Source organism: Capricornis sumatraensis, chromosome 2 (genome assembly GCF_032405125.1).
Source record: "Capricornis sumatraensis isolate serow.1 chromosome 2, serow.2, whole genome shotgun sequence".
In the NCBI taxonomy this organism is placed as follows: Eukaryota; Metazoa; Chordata; class Mammalia; order Artiodactyla; family Bovidae; genus Capricornis; species Capricornis sumatraensis.
The window spans coordinates 96,522,846-96,536,171 of NC_091070.1; positions in this window are offsets into that span (position 1 = coordinate 96,522,846).

Genomic DNA, 13,326 nt, shown 5'->3' on the forward strand with positions numbered 1-13,326 from the left:
GGATGGTTTCGTCACTTGCATGTCTGGTTCCTTGTCCTCTTTTTACATGGTGTCTCATCCTCTGGGGCCTCTTCTGGTAGCCTGGGGCTTTTCACAGCATGCTAATCTCAGAGCAGTTATGCTTAGTAGCTGGATTCCAAGAAGCAGGAAGTTAGCACTTTAAAGGTAACACTTGGAATTGACATGGTATCACTTTGTATGCTGTTGAAGTAGTCACAGGGCCTGCCGAGGTCCAAGGGTATGGAGAAATGGAGAAATGAACTCTAGTTCTTAAAGTGAGACTGGCAATATCAGGGATATTTCTGTGGTCAGCTTTGGAAAATGCAGTCTGTCACGCTACATGTACTGTCCAGAGAATAATGTGGAAAACAGTCAGCAATATTTTTTTAAAAAATTATTTTTCACTGATGTATATAGTTGATCTATGATGTCTCAAGTCTACAGAAAAGTGACTCAGTTATACGTTTGCTGCTGTTTTTAGTCACAAGTCACATCCAACTCTTTTGCGACCCCATGGACTGTAGCCTGCCAGGCTGCTCTGTCCATGGGACCTTGCCTGGGAAATCCCATGGACCGAGAAGCCTGGCAGAGTACAGTCCATGGGGTTGCATAAGAGTCGGACATGACTTAATGACTTCGCATGCACACAATAATTAATGATGTTGAGCATCTTGTTGGCCATCTGTGTGTCTTCTTTGCAAAAATACCTATTAGGTCTCCTGCCCATTTGTAATTGGGTTATGTTTCTTTGATATTGAGGTGCCTGAGCTGTTTGTATCAGCAATGTGGTTTTTAAAAGGTAAAGCACTCGCTCTTAGGGGTAATGCTGTGCTGTGCTTAGTCCCTCAGTCGTGTACAATTCTTTGTGACCCCATGAACTATAGCGCGCCAGGCTCCTCTGTCCATGGGGATTGTCCAGACAAGAACACTGGAGTGGGTTGCCATGCCCTCCTCCAGGGAATCTTCTCAACCCAGGGGTCAAACCTAGGTCTCCTGCATTGCAAATGGAGTCTTTTCCATCTGAGCCACCAGGGAAGCCCAAGGGGGTAATATTAGCTGTGAATAACACAGAAAATGTACTGTAGTATCGTCTTTAAAGAAAAGTATTAACTTCTCAGTGGAGAGAGCCCCCCCACCCCCATCCACTTCACATGAGGTACTACTCTTTATTTTATGGCAAATAATACGGTGTGATTTGGAGACCTTTTAGAATTTCAGAATTTAAGAGAAAGGTTCTCTTCCAGTTATTAACTTTTTTCATTACTTGGGAAAATCTATCAGGTGAAGAAATTGGTCAGTAGTCTTCTAGCTTGTAAAGCTTTGGAACTGAGTGTTTAAAAAAAAAGTAAATGAAAAAGATAGTAAATAAACTGCTGAGCAGCAAGCATTTTCCTGAGGAACCTGATACATGAGTGCACCATTAAGGAAGAGGGATGGCACTTCTGAATTCCATTCTGATGGTCAGAAACTGAGCATATGTCTAAACACAGCTTGATTTACCATAATGCTGCCCAAATGATAGTCTGTTTACCTTCACACTAAGCTGTCTCTCCTTATGGCTCTGCTGCAGGGATATAGAATAAAGCATGCATTGTCTCTGATCTCTAATGCATCTGACTCTTAAAGATAGTTTTTCTTATTTACTATTTTGACATCATTGCTTGGGCAACATACACTCTTAGCAGCAAGTACCTAACAGAAATAAAGGTTCATACAGTCAAAGCTATGGTTCTTCTAGTAGTCATGTGTGGCACTCAGAAAGCTGAGTGCCAAAGAATTGATGTTTTCAAATTGTGGTGTTGGAAAAGACTCTTGAGAGTCCCTTGGACAGCCAGGAGATCAAACCTGATATCCTAGAAGAAATCAGTCCTGAATATTCATTGGAAGGACTGATGCTGAAGCTGAAGTTCCAATACTTTGGCCACCTAATGTGAAGAGCCAACTCATCGGAAAAGACCCTGATGCTAAGAAAGATTGAAGGCAGGAGGAGAAGGGGGTGAAAGAGGATGAGATAGTTGGATGGCATCACTGACTCAATGGACATGAGTCTGAGGAAACTCTGGGAGATACTGAAGGACAGAGAAGCCTGGCGTGCTGCAGTCCATGGGATTGCAAAGTGTCAGACATGATTTAGCAACTTAAGAACAACAGAAATACCTCTATTGGTTGCACAAAGCTTCTGAATCTAGCTTTTGAAAAAGAATAGTTTATTCATCCTGGGGTTTTTCCAAGCTTGACTAGGAAAGTGTCCTGCTGTTCTGGAGAATTAGGGGTTTAAGGTCTGATGTATAGTTTCTGTTTCATGTACCTCATTGGGACTAAGGTTCTTTCCATTTGATTAACAGAATGAGCCAAAAGTTCTCAGTGATGTTTCTCTGGATCTTGGTTCACTAATTTCTGCTTTGCTTCTGTCAAGGTTATATATAGCAAGGTTCCTATAAGATCCTTAGAGTCTTAAGGTCTAATATTATGTTCCCCTTCACGTAAAGTTTTCATGGGCTTCTTCGCATTGTTGTTGTTCAGTTGCTCAGTCGTGTCCAACTCTTTGTGACCCCATGGACTGCAGTATGCCAGGCTTCCCTGTCCATCACCAACTCCTGAAGCTTGCTCAAACTCATGTCCATCGACTCAGTGATGCCATCCAACCATCTTGTCCTCTGTTATCCTTTTCTCCTGCCTTCAGTCTTTCCCAGCATCAGGACGTTTTCCAGTGAGTCAGATCTGTGCATCAGGTGCCCAAAGTATTGGAGCTTCAGCTTCAGCATCAGGCCTTCTAATGAATATTCAGGGTTGATTTCCTTTAGGATTGACTGGTTTGATCTCCTTGCAAGGGACTCTCAAGAGTCTTTGCTAGCAGCACAGTTTGAAAACATCAGTTCTTCAGTGTTCAGCCTGGTTTATGGTCCAAATCTTACATTCATACATGACTATTGGAAAAACCATAGCTTTGACTATATGAAACTTTGACAGCAAGTGATGTCTCTGCTTTTTAATGTTGCCTAGGTTAGCCATAGCTTTCCTTCCAAGGAGCAAATGTCTTTTAATTTCATGGCTGAAGTCACCATCTGGAGTGATTTTGGAGCCCAAGAAAATAAACTCTGTCACTGTTTCCATTGTTTCCCTATGTGTTTGCCATGAAGTGATGGGAGCAGATGCCATGATCATAGTTTTTCAAATATTGAGTTTTAAGCCAGCTTTTTCACTCTCCTATTTCACCAACTTTATCACTGGGCTTTATCAATAGGTTCTTTAGTTCCTCTTCACTTTCTGCTGTAAGGATGGTATCTTCTGCATATCTGAAGTTATTGATACTTCTCCCAGCGATATTGATTCCAGCTTGTCCTTCATCCAGCCTGGGATTTCTCATGATGTACTGTGTGTATAGTTAAATAAGAATGGTGACAATATAAGCCCTGATATACTGCTTTCCCAATTTTGAACCAGTGTGTTGTTCTCTCCATTATCTTTGCCTTTTCATTATTATCAGCACTATCCTTTACATGAGTTGGTTGTTTCTTAGTTTCAAGTGACATAGGACCAAACTTTGGCTTAGGGCTTCCTTGGTAGCTCAGCTGGTAAAGAATGTACCTGTAATTCAGGAGACTCTGGTTCAATTCTGAGATCAGGAAGATTCCCTTGAGAAGGGATAGGCTACCCACTCCAGTATTCTTGGACTTCCCTGGTAGCTAAGACAGTAAAGAATATGCCTGTAATGCAGAAGACCTGGGTTCAATCTTGGATTGGGAAGATCCTCTGAAGGAGGGCATGGCAACCCACTCCAGTATTATTGCCTGGAGAATCCCATGGACAGAGGAGCCTGGTGGGCCACAGCGCATGGGGTCGCAGAGTGAGACACGACTGAGTGACTAAGTACATTTCAGTTCAGTTCAGTCCCTCGGTCGTCTCCGACTCTTTGCGACCCCATGAATCACAGCATACCAAGCCTTTCTGTCCATTACCAACTCCTGGAGTTCACTCAGACTCACGTCCATTGAATCCGTGATGCCATCCAGCCATCTCACCTTGGTCGTCCCCTTCTCCTCCTGCCCCCAATGCCTCCCAGCATCAGAGTATTTTCCAATGAGTCAACTCTTCTCATGAGGTGGCCAAAGTACTGGAGCTTCAGCTTTAGCATCATTCCTTCCAAAGAACTCCCAGGGCTGATCTCCTTCAGAATGGACTGGTTGGCTCTCCTTGCAGTCCAAGGGACTCTCAAGAGTCTTCTCCAACACCACAGTTCAAAAGCATCAATTCTTCGGCGCTCAGCCTTCTTCACAGTCCAACTCTCACATCCATACACGACTACTAGAAAAGCCATAGCCTTGACTAGACGGACCTTAGTTGGCAAAGTAATGTCTCTGCTTTTGAATATGCTATCTAGGTTGATCATAACCTTTCTTACAAGGAGTAAGCGTCTTTTAATTTCATGGCTGCAGTCACCATCTGCGGTGATTTTGGAGCCCCCAAAAATAAAGTCTGACACTGTTTCCACTGTCTCCCCATCTATTTCCCATGAAGTGATGGGACCAGATGCCATGATCTTCGTTTTCTGAATGTTGAGCTTTAAGCCAACTTTTCTACTCTCCTCTTTCACTTTCATCAAGAGGCTTTTTAGTTCCTCTTCACTTTCTGCCATAAGGGTGGTGTCATCTGCATATCTGAGGTTATTGATATTTCTCCCAGCAAGCTTGATTCCAGCTTGTGTTTCTTCCAGTCCAGTGTTTCTCATGATGTACTCTGCATATAAGTTAAATAAGCAGGGTGACAATATACAGCCTTGACGTACTCCTTTTCCTATTTAGAACCAGTCTGTTCCAAGTCCAGTTTTAACTGTTGCTTCCTGGCCTGTATACAGATTTCTCAGGAGAGAGGACAGGTGGTCTGGTATTCCCATCTCTCTCAGAATTTTCCACAGTTTGTTGTGATCCACACAGTCAAAGGCTTTGGCATAGTCAATAAAGCAGAAATAGATGTTTTTCTGGAACTCTCTTGCTTTTTCCATGATCCAGCGGATGTTGCCAATTTGATCTCTGGTTCCTTTGCCTTTTCTAAAACCAGCTTGAACATCAAGGAGTTCATGGTTCACATATTGCTGAAGCCTGGCTTGGAGAATTTTGAGCATTACTTTACTAGTATGTGAGATGAGTGCAATTGTGCAGTAGTTTGAGCATTCTTTGGCATTGCCTTTCTTTGGAATTGGAATGAAAACTGACCTTTTCCAGTCCTGTGGCCACTGCTGAGTTTTCCGAATTTGCTGGCATATTGAGGGCAGCACTTTCACAGCATCCTCTTTCAGGATTTGAAATAGCTCAACTGGAATTCCATCACCTCCACTAACTTTTTTCGTAGTGATGCTTTCTAAGGCCCACTTGACTTCACATTCCAGGATGTCTGGCTCTAGACAAGTGATCACATCATTGTGATTATCCGGGTCATGAAGATCTTTTTTGTACAGTTCTCTGTGTGTTCTTGCTATCTCTTCTTAATATCTTCTGCTTCTGTTAGGTCCATACCATTTCTGTCCTTTATTGATCCCATCTTTGCATGAAATGTTCCCTTGGTATCTCTAATTTTCTTGAAGAGATCTCTAGTCTTTCCCATTCTGTTCTTTTCCTCTATTTCTTTGCATTGATCACTGAAGAAGCCTTTCTTATTTCTTCTTGCTATTCTTTGGAACTCTGCATTGAGATGCCTATATCTTTCCTTTCTCCTTTGCTTTTTGCTTCTCTTCTTTTCACAGCTATTTGTAAGGCCTCCCCAGACAGCCATTTTGCTTGTTGGAATTTCTTTTCCATGGGGATGGTCTTGATCCCTGTCTCCTGTACAGTGTCACGAACCTCATTTCATAGTTCATCAGGCACTCTATCTATCAGATCTAGGCCCTTAAATCTATTTCGCACTTCCATTATATAATCATAAGGGATTTGATTTAGGTCATATCTGAATGGTCTAGCAGTTTTCCCTACTTTCTTCAATTTGAGCCTGAATTTGGCAATAAGGAGTTCGTGATCTGAGCCACAGTCAGCTCCTGGTCTTGTTTTTGTTGACTGTATAGAGCTTCTCCATCTTTGGCTCCAAAGAATATAATCAATCTGATTTTGGTGTTGACCATCTGGTGATGTCCATGTGTAGAGTCTTCTCTTGTGTTATTGGAAGAGGGTGTTTGCTATGACCAGTGCATTTTCTTGGCAAAACTCTATTAGTCTTTGCCCTGCTTCATTCCGCATTCCAAGGCCAAATTTTCCTGTGACTCCAGGTGTTTCTTGACTTCCTACTTTTGCATTCCAGTCCCCTATAATGAAAAGGACATCTCTTTTGGGTGTTAGTTCTAAAAGGTCTTGTAGGTCTTCATAGAACCGTTCAACTTCAGCTTCTTCAGCATTACTGGTTGGGGCATAGACTTGGATTACTGTGATATTAAATGGTTTGCCTTGGCGATGAACAGAGATCATTCTGTCATTTTTGAGTTTGCATTCAAGTACTGCATTTCGGACTCTTTTGTTGACCATGATGGCTACTCCATTTCTTCTGAGGGATTCCTGCCCACAGTAGTAGATATAATGGTCATCTGAGTTAAATTCACTCATTCCAGTCCATTTTAGTTCACTGATTCCTGGAATGTCGACGTTCACTCTTGCCCTCTCTTGTTTGACCACTTCCAATTTGCCTTGATTCATGGACCTGACATTCCAGGTTCCTATGCAATAATGCTCTTTACAGCATTGGACCTTGCTTCTATCACCAGTCACATCCACAGCTGGGTATTGTTTTTGCTTTGGCTCCATCCCTTCATTCTTTCTGGAGTTATTTCTCCACTGATCTCCAGTAGCATATTGGGCACCTACTGACCTGGGGAGGTCCTCTTTCAGTATCCTATCATTTTGCCTTTTCATACTGTTTGTGGGGTTCTCAAGGCAAGAATACTGAAATGGTTTGCCATTCCCTTCTCCAGTGGACCACATTCTGTCAGACCTCTCCACCATGACCCGCCCGTCTTCTGTTGCCCCACAAGCATGGCTTAGTTTCAGTGAGTTAGACAAGGCTGTGGTCTTAGTGTGATTAGATTGACTAGTTTTCTGTGATTATGGTTTCAGTGTGTCTGCCCTCTGATGCCCTCTTGCAACACTTACCATCTTACTTGGGTTTCTCTTACCTTGGGCGTGGGGTATCTCTTCATGGCTGCTCCAGCTAAGCACAGCCACTGCTCCTCACCTTGGATAAGGGGTATCTCCTCACTGCTGCCCTTCCTGACCTTCAACGTTGGATGGCTCCTCTAGGCCTTCCTGCGCCCACGCAGCACCACTCCTTGGACGTGGGGTTGCTCCTCCTGGCTGCCGCCCCTGGCCTCGGATGCGGGTTGCCTCCTACCGGCCACCGCCCCTGACCTCGGATGCGGGGTAGCTCCTCTTGGCCATTCCTGTGCTGTAGCAGCCTGGCACTCTCGGCTCCTGCCCCTGACCTCGGATGTGGGGTAACTCCTCTTGGCTCCCGCCCTTTGGGCATGGCGTCCTCCTGGCTTCTGCCCCTGACCTCGGATGTGGGGCAGCTCCTCTCAGCCGTGTTTAGTGCACCGGCCGCAGCCGCCGGCGCTTAGTGCGCTGGCCGCAGCCCCTGTACATTTAGTACTAATAAAGTACTTCCCTGGTGGATCAGAGGTTAAAGCATCTGCTCGCAATGCGGAAGACCTGGGTTTGATCCCTGGGTTGGGAAGATCCCATGCAGAAGGAAATGGCAACCCACTCCAGTATTCTTGCCTGGAGAAGAATCCCAAGGACAGAGGAGCCTGGTGGGCTACAGTCCACAGGGTCACAAAGAGTCGGACACAACTGAGTGACTTAACTTTGACTAACTTTCAAAGTACATTTATTCGCCCAGGAAGGTCAAAGGCCCAGGGGCTGTGCTGATTTCAGACAAGGCTGAATTTAATGCTTCAACCATTGAGCTGTTATTGGAGGAGGCAAAATGAATTCTAGGGAGGTAATCCGCAGCAGTGTATGTTCTATTATTAGCAAAATTATTTTTAAGCTACCACGATTTATACTGTCCCTTCAGTCCCTAGTACCTGGCACAGTAGCTGCATAATCCATGTTGAAGGAATGGGTTCTTTACTAGTGACAAAGGTGAGGTCAGTCCTCTCAGCCACCAGTCAGACAAGACAGGGCTGGTGAGAGTCAGGGGCATAAGTGAAGAGAACATTCTTCCCTTGAAGCATCAATAGTATATCAGACTTTAAAGCAGTTCTTCAAATCTCTGTTATTAGATTGTTTTGATTACACAGGAAGCATTTGCACATGTTATAAAGTGAAGTACACTTGATATCGCTATATAAATGGATGGTTTCAAGTCTTTCCCTCAGTGAGTGAGTGAGTCTGACACACTTCACTTTCAGCCAGGTTGGAATGCATCCAAAACGTGCTTGCAGATGTTGCAAAGGCACCTCCATTCTATTGCCTCCCTGTCTGAGCAAACGTCTTCCCACCCCTTGGACGGGGGAGGACGGAGGCAGAAGAGAGAGGAGGAAATTGCGAAGTCAGCTCCAGCAGTGCAGAGGGATGGTTCTTTCTTTTGCATCGTTCCACTCCTACTGCTTACTTTTTCTACCCTCTAAGCAGAGAAAGGCAGGACCAAGACTTTTGGTGGAGGACAGGACACAGAAGATTATGTAACTATTTCTAAATTCTCCCAAGAGTGGTACTGAAAATGACATATAGCTAGTACCATTCTGTATGCATAGAGATGAGATAATTCATTACTAGCACCATTGTATATGCATAGAGCAGAATTCTTTCATTACATATAATGCATGTTTTAGAGCAGTAGAGAATAATTCTCTCATAGAACTCTGCTTGAGAAAGGGTGAGTTAGATCTTGGTAAATCATAAGCTTTGTTTTATTTGAGCCCCCTATTGTCTGTTAAAGAAAAGAAGGTTCATTATTTCTCTGGCCATGAACAGGAATGCAAACTGGGAACTGCTAAGTACACACACATAGACACATGTATGTATGTGTGCACATATAACATATCGGTACAATACACATCGTGTTTGATATATTATATATATATATCCAATGTCCAATATACATTATATATTTCAAAATAGATGTGCATATATATGTATATGTGTATACATACATGTACACACACACATGAAGTTCTTTTTTCACCTTGGGAAGGAAGGAGCAGTGTGGCGTCCTGAGTGTGAAGGAGAGAAAACCCCTCCTCAGTACCCAGGGCTCCCCTTCAGAGATGCAGAAATTGCTGTTGAGGAGCATCCCAGTGGCCCAGTGTTAGCAGGAAAAGACAGGGCGGTCAACTCCACCCCGCCCCCATCACCGGACTCTCTAGGTCTGCTCTGCGAAGGGCGGGTGTCTTCCCCCTTGACGACACTGTGTGGGCGCCCTGGGCAGTGGTCGCTGTGGTTGCGCGTCTGCTTGGGGAGGAGAGCCAGGTGAATCTCGAGGAGAAGCACTTTTCCTGTTGCCTCCTCCCTGCCCAACACGGCAGCCCTTCTGGTGGGAAGAGGCCCCTCCCTTCTTCAGAAGGCTGAGCTTCGCCACTGCCTTGCCCTTTTCCATGAAGTAAATGAAAAGATTCTTTTGACATATCTGTCTTCGATTTCAGTGCCTGGAATGAGAGCTCCAAAGACGGGTATAGAACCGTGAGTCTTCTGACAGTTACAGGCGGTGTCAGAACTGTGGGGTAGAGACAGATGGGGCCTCTGTGCCCTTGGTCGTGGCTCCGAGCAGCAGCGAGCCCAGAGACTATGAAAGGAGCAGCCATGACCCAGGTCAGGGATCCAGATGGGGCATCTAGGGTTAGAAGGATCCTCCTGTCTTTCCTGTGAAGTAAAGATCCTTTCGCGGTCTCGGTCTGCACAGACCACATAGGGGTTGAATACCTTGAGTTTGCATAATGCTTTTCATCTCGCTACTTCAAAACACTTCTTTGGAGAGAATTTCTAAACAGAGAAATGAGAAGAAAATCGAAGCTCGATTGTCTTAGCCTAACTCTGATTTTATAACATACTGAGCCAGAACCGTCTGTCATGTCACTTAATATTCCGGTGCTTTTTTTTTTCCTTCTCTCTCCACTGACTGCTTCTCAGGGGTAATTTAACAAGATCCAGCAGAGGATTTCATCAGTCAGGGCTACATTATGAAATTTTGACTCCCTGCAGGCAATTTGGTGAGCAACTTTTCAAAGCTGATTTTTCATTAGAAAGAAGATGGGAAGCTGGGGATTAAGTGGGAACAAAACAAACTGGCAAGGATATGTATTACAGCTGTTAAGTCAAACAAACAATGAGTCATCTGGTTTTGCCTCAGTTTTTCTCTGTGGAAGCTGCCCTGCCTGCGGACTGTGCTGCCTTTTTGTATTTGTAAACTGCGAATAGGTTTTAAAACATTATTCTGATAAAGGGTGGATTCACTTTATTCTTGTTCCCTAAGGGCTGATGTAAGGATTGGATCTAGGAGTGGATTTTATTAATAAAAACTGTTCAAATATTTCATGATTTAAGTATTTATTTAATCCTTCATTTTTAAATTAAAATTCAACTGTCCTATTTCACATAGCCTTAGCCTAGGAAAAAGTAAAGTTTATCTTTTATTCTGGCGGCATTAGTGTGAAATATTTGCTTCATCACAAAACAAACTGAAAGAGCAATTTGAAATCAGGTCAAATAAAATCAAAAGTCAGTTTGGATAATAGTCTTTTCCTCTATCCTTGCAGGGTTAAATTTTTCATAAGAGAAAAAACATGTAGCAACAGAGAAAAAGGGCAAAAAATGAAAATAATAAAAACAGATTACTATGAAATTGTGTAGAACGTTTTATGACAAATTGCTGCTGGTGACAAGTGTATATGTATGGAAATACTGCACTTATATCTTCATTAATTTGTTAAATATTTATAAAGTACCCAGTGTGTAACAGCTATAGAAGTGATGCAAGCAAAGTGATTTTAGAAGGTCACGCTTCACAAACTCAAATGGCCAAGGAATATAGATGAGTGATTGTGACCAAAGTCGTAGGGGTGACCAGGCAAACAGAGAATGTTTATTCCGTTTAAAACATTCATATTGAATTTAAAGATTACTCAGGACCTGCTATGGACTTTCAATTTTCCATTCCTGGAACATGGAAGAGAAAGTCAACTCTTACAGAAAATCTTTTATTTACTTCTATTCATATTGAACCTTGCAGGTTTCCCTGGTGGCTCAGAAGGTTAAGAATCCACATGCAGTGTGGGAGACCTGGGTTCAGTCTCTGGGTTGGGAAGATCCCCTGGGGAAGGAAATGGCTACCCACTCCAGTATTCTTGCTGGGAGAATTCCGTGGACAGAGGAGCCTGGCAGGGTACAGTAGTCCATAGAGTCGCAAAGAGTCAGACACTACTGAGCAACTTTCACTTGCAGAATGAGTAAAACTCCCCGCCCTCACCACCAAAAAAGAAAAAGAGCAGGAAGGGCATTCTAACCTGAGACGTTTCATAGGCACAAGCCTAACTGGCAGGGGAGAAGAGCCTTTGTGGGTCGGGTACTGTAGGGAACAAGGTATAAAGAAGGTTGAGAAGTGCTTGCAAACGAGACTGTCAACCAGGGCTGAACATTCTTGCAAACGAGATGTTCTGCCCAGTGTAGGGAACTAGGTTTAAGGAAGGTTGAGAAGTGCTTGCAAACAAGACTCTCAACCAGGGCTGAACATTCTTGCAAACGAGATGTTCAGCTAAGAATCCTGTTTGTTCCCGTGGGAAAAGAACATTTCTTGCACACAAGGATGTTTCTCTGATTCCTCAAAAGGAACAGATCCTGGGACAAAACAGATTCTAAGTTGATAAGGAAGTTCCCCAAAACAAAGTCTTAGCTGCAGTAAATAAGTCAAGGTAAAGGTTATCTCGCCCTGCACCTGCGCACTGTATAGTCTTTAAATCATAGTGCTTGGCAGCTTGCCCTGTAGGTTGTTGTGCAAGGGATATAAAATAAAGCAGCTGTAAGAAGCAAGTGTTAAAATATAAAGATTCAAACCACTCTGCAGTGTTGGTGTTTCATTCCGTTTCCAGCAGGTACCATTCCACCTGTCAGTCTGGCCCAAACCTAAGAGCTACCATTTTCTACTTTCTTTTTCTCTCAGACCTCAGGGACAGAGTCATGTTTTGTGGACATGAATCTCATAAATTGGTGATGGGTTCTCTTCAAGAGAAAGGCCATATAGCCAGGTGCAAATATGAGTATTTCGGATGGTCTGTGCACGTGGCAAGAAACCCACTTCTGCCGAATTTATATAAAAACCGTCATCGGAATCTGCTGCCTCTATCTTGAAAAATACATGTCCAGACCCAGCTGCTTCTCTTGGCATCCACCGCCACTTCTACAGACCAAGCAACCGTCAGCTCTGGTACTTGTTGGTGTTGCGTCACTCAGTGGTGTCTGACTCTTTGCAGCCCCATGGACAGCAGCACACCAGGATTCCCTGTCCTTCACTATCTCCCAGAGATTGCTCAAACTCATGCCCACTGAGTCGGTGATGCTGTCCAAGCATCTCACCCTCTGTCACTCTTTTCTCCTCCTACCCTCAATGTTTCCCAGCATCAGAGTCTTTCCCAATGAGTCAGCTCTTCGCCTCAGGCGGCCATTCAGTTCAGTTCAGTTCAGTCGCTCAGTAGTGTCCGACTCTTTGCGACTCCATGAATCGCAGCATGCCAGGCCTCCCTGTCCATCACCAACTCCCGGAATTCACTCACACTCACATCCATCGAGTCAGTGATGCCATCCAGCCATCTCATCCTCGGTTGTCCCCTTCTCCTCCTGCCTCCAATCCCTCCCAGCATCAGAGTCTTTTCCAATGAGTCAACTCTTCTCATGAGGTGGCCAAAGTACTGGAGTTTCAGCTTCAGCATCATTCCTTCCAAAGAAATCCCAGGGCTGATCTCCTTTAGAATGGACTGGTTGGATCTCCTTGCAGTCCAAGGGACTCTCAAGAGTCTTCTCCAACACCACAGTTCAAAAGCATCAATTCTTCGGCACTCAGCCTTCTTCACAGTCCAACTCTCACATCCATACATGACCACAGGAAAAACCATAGCCTTGACTAGATGGACCTTAGTCGGCAAAGTAATGTCTCTGCTTTTGAATATACTATCTAGGTTGGTCATAACCTTTCTTACAAGGAGTAAGCGTCTTTTAATTTCATGGCTGCAATCACCATCTGCAGTGATTTTGGAGACCCAAAAAAAGAAAGTCTGACACTGTTTCCACTGTTTCCCCATCTATTTCCCACGGAGTGATGGGACCGGATGCCATGATCATTTTCTGAATGTTGAGCTTT